Source organism: Copadichromis virginalis, linkage group LG6 (genome assembly GCF_057382275.1).
Source record: "Copadichromis virginalis isolate Kocher_CV1m ecotype Utaka linkage group LG6, C_Virginalis_male_GT1.1, whole genome shotgun sequence".
NCBI classification, from domain to species: Eukaryota; Metazoa; Chordata; class Actinopteri; order Cichliformes; family Cichlidae; genus Copadichromis; species Copadichromis virginalis.
Window position 1 is genome coordinate 17,701,454 of NC_140623.1, and position 12,488 is coordinate 17,713,941.

A 12,488-nucleotide genomic window follows, 5' to 3' on the forward strand; every position below is an offset into this window, starting at 1 on the left:
AAAAACTGAGCCAAAATGCAGAAGCAGTGTATGAAAAACTACATACAGCCTTACTGCTTCCAAAGAAATTAAGGGGTATTAGAAGCCAGGGCCTGCTAATCAAATGCTCCACATGAACTGATGATCAGCAAGTGTGACCACCTCTGTAAAAGCACAAGTCTCTGCTTACTGGGAGTTTTTTGGTTAGCAGAATGCCAAGGAAGAAAGACATCCACAATAACCTTAGAGAAGAAAGTGTTGCTGCCCATCTGGGAAGGGTTACAAGACCATTTCCAAACATTTTGAAGTCTATCAGAAAGATTATTCACAAAAGGAAAACATTTGAGACAGATGCCAATCTTTGCAGGAGTAGAGGTCCCAGCAAATCCGCTCCAAGATCAGACCGTGCAATGCTCAAAGAAACTAAAAACAAAACCCAAAAAACCCAACTAACAGCCACATTTCAGACTGTGCAGACTTCAGTTAGCATGTTAAATGTTAGTGAGTTCAATGAGAAAGTACAATTAGAAAGCGAATGAACAAGTGTGGCTAGTTGGAAGGGATGCCTCTTGTCTCTAAAATGAATATATCAGCAAGGCTGATTCAACTTGACTGAAATGCTGGGACCTTAAGAGAGCTGTGGATAAAAGAATGGCCACACACCTCAACAGTATAAAGGAAAGTGGGCCAAAACTCCTCCACAATGATGTGACAAACTGATAAAGTCATACAAAAAATGATTACTCCAAGTTATTGCTCCTAAACGTTGCTCTACGAGCTGCTGAATCACGGGGACGTGCTTAATTTTCCACCAACTACTTTTGAATTTTGGTTCCGTTTTTGTTAAATAAATAATCACATAGTGTAACATGTCATTTCATTTGTGGTCCTCCCAGCTCTCAACAACAAAAAACAGGGTGCAAAAAATTTGTCACATCACCTCTTTTTAGAAATTGGCCTAATGGATCATCTCCAGAATATGCTATGAAAAGTTTTGTGTTTCTTTAGCCGAAAATCCAAAATTGTTTAAAATTGTTTAACATGTGATCTCTCGACTATCCAAAGTATGATGAGGTGAGGATTTCTCCGTCCCTCACTTAGTTATTCCTCACCTTTTGGATATAGTTTCCTGCAGCACCTTTGGCATCACTGCCTGTAAGTTTCTTCCCTCATGTGCAGGGTTTCATCTTCTCCCACTGTGCGAATGGTGTCCTTGAGTTTTGTGTTTTGTATGTGTGGCCTGTCTTCTTCCCAGGTCGTCATGGTGCAGAGGTGGCTGTGTAGCTTTCAAAATGTATCACTGCAGATCTTTTTACCACCACATTTTAACGAGTGTGTACAGGCTACATGTAAATGACACGGGCAGAGTACTCCATATCCCAAACCAGCATTTAAGATCGAAGGTACCTTTAAATGTAAAGATTGTGATTTTTGACCTTGATGATGAGGAAATACCTTTTTTTGAGACATAAGCTGATATAGAGCAGGCTGCAGATTTATTTTGGACTGGGACACTGTTGTGGTGCTACAGTTTGGCACAGCTGCTCTTGTAAAAAATTTTGATACCCCCAATAAGAGTTCCGTCTTTTACTGTGATTAAATCCCTCCGGCCTGTTTGCAGTAAAAAATCTCTCTCCTTCTCTTTCTCCAGGTCCCCTTCCTCCCACACCCTCATATTTGCCTCTGCCTCCCTCATCATTCTCATTCTCTCCCACTCCCTACCTCTGGTGACCTACACAGAGGGAGACACAGGTCACTGAATTCAAGGCTGTGTATTCACAACAACAGTCTGGTCAAAACTCTTGTAAACCGTCTTTAACTGCAGTCACACCAAGTAACTGTAAACAGGTTTGTTTTTTTTAATGTCAAATGGCAGGTTGGCACTATTGGATTTATTCACCACTTCTACCAAGGAGCATGGACTATTTATGGTTGCAACTGTCTGTGTCTGGTTTTTATCTTTGTGCTCCTAACAGGGGGGAAATCTAGTGGTTTTAGCCACCTCATGACCTTTCTATTAATACCACCATTAGACCATAGTTAGCTTACTTTGGCAATGCTTCAGTGACTGAAAACACAGGCTAACTGGGGAGATTGCCATTGGTGTAGATGTGCCCTCTGAGTGCTCTCATAAGTTTCTCTTTTAAACAACTTGAAAATGTTTTTTTTTTAATGTAGTGTAGGTGCTGTACAGACAGATGAACACATCGAAGCAAAAAACCTGCCGTCCAGCGTTACCTTGTTCATTTTTTTTGCAACTTGCTGGTGCAGCAGTGGTGAGCATATACTTCAAGATTTAGTCCTGACATTGCTTATATCCTGTTCAATCTCAGCCATTAGGTTTGATCTCTGCAGAAGCATCACTCAATTTGCCAGATTCTTTAAAAAAAAAGAAAAAAAAAATCCCCCACATCTGACCTCTTTTTTCCTACAGTCATACATCTATACCTGTTTCCTTTCACTCTCTGCACAGCCGTATGACTGACTCCATTTAGCCTACATTTGTCCTTTGACGATGACTGATTGTTAACCAAATGCCCTAATTGTTTAATTAGGCTGGGGCCAGAGAGCTGTGACAGCTGCAGTGTGATTCATGTATGCTGCATTTTCAGCAGCAGTAATGGCTAGATGGCAGGCAATGGAGGCGGTGGGGGTGCAAGGAATGATGCGGCCTTTGGCAGGAGAGCTGGCATCTGTCACCCATGTCAGCATAATGGGAGTGAAAAAGGCAGTCCGAAAATGCTGCCAGGTAACCCGTGGCCTCCATTTTTCACAGTGGCTGAGTTAAAACAGCTTAAAACTGTGGTCTTATGATTTTTAGCAAGTCAGACCATATTTGTGATGCTCCAAAGTCACAGTTCTACTAATAAGTCGCTGACAAGTAGACGTGAAACGACTGACATGGACGTGATCAACGTGAAGCTCCATCTTGTCCGTTTTTTAGAAATTATTTTGTGGCCTTGGTCTACTGCATAGGTGTCAAACTCTGGCCCGTGGGCCAAATTTGGCCCGCAGCCTAATTACATTTGGCCCGCAAAGCCATACCAAATTACTATCAGAGCTGGCCTACTGGTATTATACAGCTAATATATATATTGTTTAGTATTAAGCTTTGCTTGTTCCATATTCAGTTTTTCAGCAAAACGTGTTTGAGTCCATAAGAAAAGATTCATTCTTATATCTGGAGGAATAAATATATTTCAATAAATATTAACATTAGCCCGCAACTTTGTTCCAGTTTTGAATTTTGGCCCACTGTGTATTTGAGTTTGACACCCCTGGTCTACTGGCTGAAAAAAATGAAGCTGGCTCTTTGGGCTCCGGGTAATTGTGATTGATTGGCAATAATGTTAACATGCAGATTACAGTCAAAACTGTTCAAGGCTCGTCTCTATAAAAAACGAATTGCATTTAATGTGTATATTTATTCAATCATTTTTAATCGAGCCAGCAACAGTAAAAGTCGCATGCTTCCCCAAAGCCCCATGAGCAGACTGCATGTAGTAGTTGTTGAAGTAAATATTAATAGACAGACAAGAGCTTGAATATTTCAAATCAGAGAGGCTGAATGGTGTGACTGAGTCCAAGCCTGTGTGCTGCGCTCCATTAGTGTTGTGTTCCCCACTACAACCGTCCCCCAGGGCTGCCGAACCAAGTGGAATACAGTACTGTGTTCGCAATCTGCGCCAGCAGTCTTTCCTCAGTGGCTGCTGACTGTCTATGGGCAAGTTTACTGTGGGAAGAGTTGAATCACATTTCTTTAAGCAGTCTTCAGGAATAGCTCTCAGGGCTTCTTAAAGATCCTTCAAAGCTCTTCTTCAGATATTTCTGCCTTTTCTTCTGTTCTCTGCCAAACTGATCCCGCACTGCTTCAACAATTTTGAGGTCCGGGCTCTGGGAAGACCAATCCATGACTGGTGATGTTCCACTGTGTGTGTTTGAGATCACCGAAATATGAAGCTCTTAGCAATTACACTCCCTCAAGATGGTATTTTTCACAGAATTTTGCAGATTTCCATAATTTAGTCTCCAACACCACTGGCTGAAATACAGCCCCAAACCATGACAGAGCCTCCACTGTGTTTTACAAACGTCTGACACTCACAGTTGTACCTCTCTACTGAGCGCATATAATGACCACAGTTTAACCAAATTTTCAAATCAGACCTGTTGCCAGTAATTTTCAGTCAAATTCTTGTGTACTTTGGCATAGCTCAGGGTTTTCCTCCTATTTCCCTTCCTTAGGAATGGCTTCTTGACACACATTCTTAAGTTAGGTGCCTTTTTTATATTTTATTCTGGTTAAATAATAACATAAGTGAAAGGCCATTCTTACCTCTAATGTTATTATTTGTTAAAATTACTTTAAATATACTATGGTAGTAGTATATATGTATTGCAGACCACTGTCTATTCCTTGGTGTCTTGAATTGGCCCTCATTATTTTTTTGCTCACTTATGGACAGAGCTTCACAAAAAGCTGAACACCGTACACACATGAAATCACTCAAGCTTCATATTCTGACCTTTACCGTACGTCAGCAAGAACCACTACAGTCAGAAACAGATTTTTCTATCTCTAGCTGCAATAATTGTATTTTGTGGAAAGCAAGCAGTAAGACCCAGGAGAGCAACAATCAATAACAACATATATGACAGTAATTCAATCAGACAGCATGAAAAATGAAGTGGTAGGGTGCAGGTGGGTTGCAAAGCATCCTGTAAATGCACAGCAGATGTGAGAAAGCTAAAAGATGAATAACTCACACACACCCTATATGAGACCTACCAGCTGGATGTGTAGGGGGAAATCAGCTGATGTGAAGATTACAGTTGTTTCAAGACTGTCTGGCTTGGTTGCTGTGCTCTCTGAGTTAGTGATATGAAAGGAAGGAAATGATTTCTCTTTTAGCTCATAAACACAATGTGGTGATGAGTAGAAGGACACTGAAAAGATGGCTGCTGGACAGACAGATCGTTGGCAGGTGCGATGTTATCGATGGTTACACCCTCGTGCAATAAAGAGGATGTATATCGTGTCACGAGACGGGTGATCAATTTGTTTCACTAGCTCATCTACATGAGGCACTTTGTAGAGGGTATAGCAAACATGGCAGTTTGCCTTGGAACAACAGCTGTTGTCGCCACATTTCAACCGTTTTTCTCAAAAATAGAATTTCGACTTTAATCTTGAAATTTCACCTTTTCAAAATGATCAATAATATTTTTTTTTCTTAAAGTGGTCCTAATGCTCATTTGAACTTCAGCAGGTTCTCTTGCCAAAACACGTTGAGTTTCTGCCATGTGCTTGGCTGATTACATAGTATAGACATTTCAATTTTAATGCACCACATAATAAAAAGTCTGCAAAGCCTTCTTATGAATATTCATCAGTCGTTCAGATCACATTGAATTCTAGCTTTCATGATTCTTACTGTAGACCTACCTTATTTGTCACTGCCAATGGCAAGATGCTCACGCTCATAATGTGTCATCTTGTGCATGTGTATATGTGAGAGAGAGACAGCCTGCATCTCATCATGAAGGCTTTAGGCTCGCTTCAGTGAGGTTAGAGTTGTAAAACCTTGTCTCAAAGATGCTCGCTGCATTTTAATCACATTCAGCAGTTTTTTAAAAGACCGATAAGCAGGTTTAGTTTGGTTAGCTAGTTTAACTTAAATCTGCCAATGATATTGTTAGAAAACTGTTACAGTCAAATAAAGTACTGAAGAATAATTTATTTTTACGTTATACAGCCTTCACCATCGCTGTAATGTTGGCTCTTCACTGAGCAATGATGAAAACCTGTAGAGTTTTATTACTAAACTCCATCATAAACACTAAAATACAAACTTAAAGAAATATTGTATTGATGAGTTTTAACTCTGTAGTCATATATGAATAGCTCTCAGTGGAGTAGAGTAAAAAACACTCGATCAGTATTTTAGAACTATTTGATAAAGTTTGGAGACTTGATCCTAATGGTTAAAACACACCCTGACTTATAGCCTGCAATATGAGTCGTGCTCCAGACAAGACTTCCCATAATAAAACATTATTTTATTAGACATAACTATTAAAATCTGGCGCTGTCGCTTGACACATTTTCTCACCCTATAAGCCTCTATCACAAAAGGTGTTATACGAGGATTCAGAGGTTGAGTTACCTGACGACGAGTTTTACAACTTTTTTTGCGTTTTTGTGCAAAGAAACGTTCCTAAAAAACTTAACAGTCAGTGGTGTACAGGGAAACACAACCTGCACTGATGGTGCAAGAATCAAACAAGGAAGAAGAAGCAAAATAGTCAAAAATATAGCTGATGCTAACAAACCAAAAAACAAATTTAAACTCCAAACTATTAAAATGTGTATTTGCAATGCACAAGAAGGTGAAGAGTCGCCTAAAAACACTAAAAAGATTTAAATGAAGTACATGCATGATTTACAAGGTAATAAAGAAGAATTACTTAACGGTTACTTAATACAAATTATTTTATCAGAGATCTGAGAATCAGAATCAGAAATACTTTATCAATCCTTCACTTTTGTTTTTCTGTGAATATTTCACTACTCAGCAACACGCCCCCCCCCCCCCGGTTCTGACCTTCCTTCTTTCTGTTCTCCTCCGTCTGATCTCTCATTTGTCATATGCATGTGTGTGGGCATGAGTATTAACTCATAGGTGTGGCTGCCCTAGTTCCCACCGGCACACCTGATCTTCATCTATCATCTCCAGCTGTATATAACCCCGGTTCTCCTCCTCCTGGTTCTCACATACCCCTCGTTAAATTATTCAGTGTGGCAGAGCACTTGAGTCTTCTGAGTTTGATACCTCGTTTGCTTGCTAACCTGTGAACTTGTGCTCTGTACTTTCCTGACCTGTTCTTCTTTGTCACATATTCAGTCCTGGTGTGCCTGTCTTCCCTGCTTCTGGCCAAACCTGCCTGACCCACTCTCACTCACAAACCAGAGCCTGTGGAGAAAAAGTGAATCATTCCCAGTATATACGTTTGTGGAAAACAGAGAAGTCTTACCTGCAAATTCCACTTGTAAAAAATAACCACAACAGACCTGTGCCTGCGACCAGTGGGAACAGTGAACACTTACCAGCCTGTGGTAACTAAACTTGAGCCTACAAGACCACTGTTTGAATATCAACATCAGTAACATCCTGAAAAGTTAAATTGCTAAAGGTCATGAATTAAAAAGTGTAAATTAAAATCTTTGAAAGTTTTCCAGCATCCAGCTGGTGTGAGTATTTCTAAAACTGCTGCCCTATTGGGATTTTCCCACACCAACATCTCTAGGGTTCACAGAAGATGGTCTGAAAAAGAAAATATCCAGTGGGCAGCAGTTCTTGAGCCCGGATAACGTCTCACTACAGCCAGAGTAGGCAGAGTATCATGTGCATCCTTTAAGACCGCACAAAGTGCCACTCCTGTCAGCTACGTACAGGAAACAGAGGCTACAATTCACACAGGCTCACCAAAAAATTAGAAAATAGAATAAAAGTGCTTCCTGTGATGAATCTCAGCTTTACTGCTGCAACAACTGGTTGGGCCAGAATTTGGTGTTAACAAAATAAAAGCATGAATCTTGTTATGTATCAACCATTCAGGCTGCTGCTGGTTTAATGGTGTGGGGGATTTTTTTTTTTGGCACACTTTGGGTTTCTTAGTATCTAAGGAGATTTGTTTTGTAATTTTGGTTCTGGCTTATGTAATATTCTAGGTTTGGTACGTTTAATTATTTTGTGTATTTTCTGGTCTTATGTTACCTACTCTTTAGGTTTCTGTTAAAATGCCTCCCTGTGATCCTCGTCCCATGCTTTTTTACTCTTCTCCCCATGTTTGTCTCTGGTCTCTGTTTAATGTTCCCTTTCCCTCTCCTCTCCCTGTCCTAGTGTCAAGTCCACGTGTGTTATTCTGCGCCTCGGTTGTTTTATTTTGGCAGTCTCTTGTCCTGTGTGCATTGTGTTCAGTTTTGCTTCCTGTCTCTTTAGGCTGTGTTACCTCCAGCTGTGTTCCCACCTGTTGCCCATCCTCTCATCATCCTGTGTGTGTATTAAGTCCCTGTGTTCCTTGTCGCGGTTTCCCGTTTGCTGTGCGTTTCCCTGAGCTCCTTGTTTCCCTCGCTACTCCTAATTATCACCTTTTCCCTCAATTCTAGTTCCTAGTTCCCAGTTTCTGTATTCTTGTATGTTTATGTTTAAGCGTGTTACAGCTAATAGAGCTGCTTCTTTTGTTTATCCCTTTTGTTTCCAAGTCCTGCGTTTGGGTCCTACTGGTTTCTTGAACTCTGGTTCTGTGCTGCTATCATGTCAACGTGAACCAAAATCTCTGAGCAATGTTTCCGGCACCTTGTTTGAATCTATGCCTCAAAGAATTAAGGCAGCTCTGAAAGTGAAAAGGAGTCCAATCTGGCATTACTAATGAAGTGCCCAGTGAGTGCATATACACACAGTCATTGGGTATCTAGAACTAGAATTTTTTCTATAATCTGTTTTTTGCTAAAGGTTTTGTAGCACGACTCATTTTGCTCGTCAGGCAACGCCAAGAATAAATGGCAAAAATAATGATTTAGGTCCAGGTAAGCATTTTTCTTTCTCAAAAATCATACAGATCATTATCTATTATGCGGTTTCTATATCAGAGCAGGCAGATTGAGACAGAGGCATGATCAAAAACTGCACAGACTAATGGTAAAAGCATTGTTAGCAGGAAATTTACTGCACAGTGTGGCTAACGGTATTTTTTACTTAATTCAACAGGAATATGCATACTGAATTATTAGGATGTGGTGGATCATATATTCTTCCTGCTTTTTAAAATTGTTCTATTTTGGTATTGCATTCAGTAGGCTTACATGAATATGCAGCAGAAGAAAGCGCACAGTGTAATGCATGCTGAATGCAAAGTGACATGGACATAGAAATGGATGACTGATTACATCTGCTTAAATGGTGCTGTGCTTATAATAGACCATCTATTCCCCTCTGAGCTGACGCTACCAAACACAGGAGATGAGGCAGTAGTCGACTATGACCACGTTGCTCCAGAAATGAAAAGTTGTAAAGGCTCCTTTGGTATCCAAAGTATGACTTGGGTTCACGGGAAGCTCATTAACACAGCAAATCCCCTTGATCTTTTCCAATTAACTGTCCTGGCCAGGATGATGTGAGACATGCAATTAACAAAGGCCAGTGGCTGACTCACCCCTCATCCCCCTATTTCATTACTGGCAAGCCTTGGATCTGAGTCAGATTCAACAGCTGACATATGTGCTTTAACAATCTAAGTGCTGTGAGTTTGATGCGTAGCAGGTCCTCTGTGCTGTAATTATGGAGATGGCCTCCTGTCATTGGGAGAGTTGGTTCAAGGTCTCGCTCAGATGGCGAGGGGTAACACATAAGAGTTGATCATCAAATGAGGGAGACGATCAGAGAGGTGTCTGACACCACACAGATTTTACATCTACACGCTGCTGTGTTTGAGCTATTTGTGTAATGGCATTACTCAGCTAGATTCACCATTGTTTCCTGTTTTGTTTTTTCATTCCTGTAGTGAAAATGTGCTAAAAGAGGCAAATGTTAATGTTACAGACACAAACTAGGGCATTATAAATCCACATGTGATGTGAAAAACAGAACCTTATCTTTGTGCTGTAGTGCAAAATTAGTAGGTTAAGAAAATGTAATAATTAGTTCTGACTACAGCCTCATGCAGATTTTTTCCCCTCATATTGCATGACAAGTACCGATTAGACAAGTGATATAGCCCCAAGGGAGGCAACCCGATATGAGACAAAAGCGTCAAGTCATTGCATTCACTTCCATCTTCACTCTGACACTTGATCCACTCCAACACAGATTTCCAGCAGAGAGCAGTTTCAGTAGTCCCCATCTAACTAGATCTATATGCCCACATGCGCCTGAATCAGTTTAATTCAACACCGATGAGTAGCCATGCCAACGTAGTGGTTTTATCTGGGTTTTAATAGTGGAACAACAAAAACAGTTCAGCATGTTCCTCTGTTTGTCATTCAGCAGCTATGCTTTGAGGGTGCTTGGGAACAGGAGGAGACTGTCTGTTTCAAACACCCCACTTGCAGAACGCACCTTGACCATGGCATTAATCCCACCTGCAGCTACGATTGGCTAATTGTTAGTCCTCCCGTGGTGCTCATTAAACGCATTGTTGTTGTTTTTTAATTGAGAAAGTTTCACATCACGATGCCAAACGAATGAGTCAGCTCACTGGTGTGGACAGACACAAAGGTCCTCACCCAGGCAAGAGGGGAGGGATTTCAAGGAGAAGGTGAAGGAATAGTCAATTTGCAGAGCTGTTCCCTTTAGTATCAAGCAAAGCCAAGCTGAACTCACTGCCTAAATTAAAACACAGGAGAAAAAAAAAACATATTTTCCCCTCCCCCAAGTGAAGCTGTAGGAGCACAGAGAGCATGGAGGAAGAAAGAAGGAATAATTTCCATTAGGAAAAGGAAACTTTACCAAACACAACGGCAGATTGTAGGTGTACTCAAGAAAGCTTCACTGCCTTCCTCTATTTGTACAAACCTATTTTTAATTGTCCAACATATCCAAAGAGGGAAAAAAAAAACACATAAAATAAAATGGAGCTGAAGAAATTACCATGCTTCAAATACTGAACAGCTGCCAGTGTGCAAAAAGCTTTGAGTCTTTGAAAATGTAGTTGGACTGAAAATGTGACCTTAGCATTTTGACGAAAATGACACAATTAGTGGAGGGAAGGGGAGAAAAAAACAAAAACGACAAAATGGAGATTCAGAAGCCTCTTTGGAGGTATGATTTGCATGTCCCGTGAAGCGATCATGTTAGTGGGCACACAGACTTCCTGGCTTTAAATGAAGAATTTGCCGCCCACCAGCACAGACGCATGCAGTTCCCACAAACCAACACATGAAGCCCAGTATGTATATGCACACATGAAACATGGACATGACATTGCATTGACTCAAACACTTTCCCTTAAAGCATGCATGATTATGATCATTGTTTTTGCCTTAGTTCACCTTAAAAAAAACAAACCTTTGAGGATTATATTACTGTCTTTTTCTTTGGAAAAGAAAAGTGCAAATAAGAAAAAGGAAATACTAAAACCTGCTCTGAATCCAATCTTTATTTTGAATTTGGTTTCAAAAATGAAAAATGCACCAGGTTTTTCTGTCTATTCCTCCGTCTAAGGTAGCTTCTTGTTCCCAATACCCGCGTGGATGTGTGCGTTGTGTGTGTGTGTGTGGTTGTGTGTATTACTGCTACTGTATTTCTCTGCATGTGTGGGCAGCTGGTAATCAGTTTTAGTGAGAGTGAAATTCAAACTCCTTGGTACTATCTGGGTAGCTGCATGGATTCAGATTTCTGGCACTGTAATGTCTCCGCATTTTCATTTTGTTTGCTATAATATTCAGCGCCACATTACATTTAATGTTAATTAAATGTTAATTTAATGTTAATTAAATGTAAAAAAAAAAAAAATCTAACCAACACATTTTGAAAAAAAGTTGATCATCGAATGTGAAGCAATAAAGCTGCCAGGGTCATGGTAAACAGGAGAGATCACGCTGTGCTAGAAGCAGGGTTATCACAATACAAGCTTGATACCAGAAATCAGGAAAATGCAAAATACTTTTTTATACTGTGGGGCAAAAAATATAGGGGTGGGTTACACATTTGCCTAATAAGTAAATGATCCTTCATCCAATCTTGCGAGGAGATACAAATCCCTTCGGCTTTGCATCTGCTGTAAAACTCTGCCCATATATACATAAATATGTGGAGTTATGGTGATCCCTTGTGAATACAAACAATAGTGTCAGTAAAAAGTAAACAAATAAAGAGTTTTTATAGATAGATAGATAGCGATAACTGTAAGGCATATATATATATGCCAAAATGTTAAGACTGTAGTGTCAAAAAAACAAAAAAAGTCAACAATATTCTCAGGTTAACTGAGGTAGTGGTGTGCATCTGGTGACCTGGCATCATATTTTCTTTGCTAATCAACCAGAGTTGGTAAAGTAGGCTGCCACTGTTTTTGTCTAGTTGCTGGTATGCTTTTCTCAGCTTCAATCTGAGACTCTAAGAGACACACAAACATTTTTTAAACACAAATAATTGTGTAATCTTGTTAAATTAATGAAACGTTTTAGACAATTACAGATGCAGGGCTGATAACGTTTGCTGCCTAGCCCAAATATTAATGTTATACTTTTATTATTATAGCCACTAGCCACTGTTTTAATGATAACTTAATAGACAGAAAATGTGACTACTGGATAAAGATGCTTTCCACTGTTCCCTTATTTCCATAGGAGGTGCCACAGCAGATGAATCTGAGAGTTTGATTTGCCTTTGCAATTATCTAAGCTTGTGATTGACACTAGCAGTATACTTGCTTATTTCTGTGCTGAATTTTTGTAGAGCCTACAATGTCACCTATGTAAGTGGCCCAGATTGTTGCCAGCACTTATG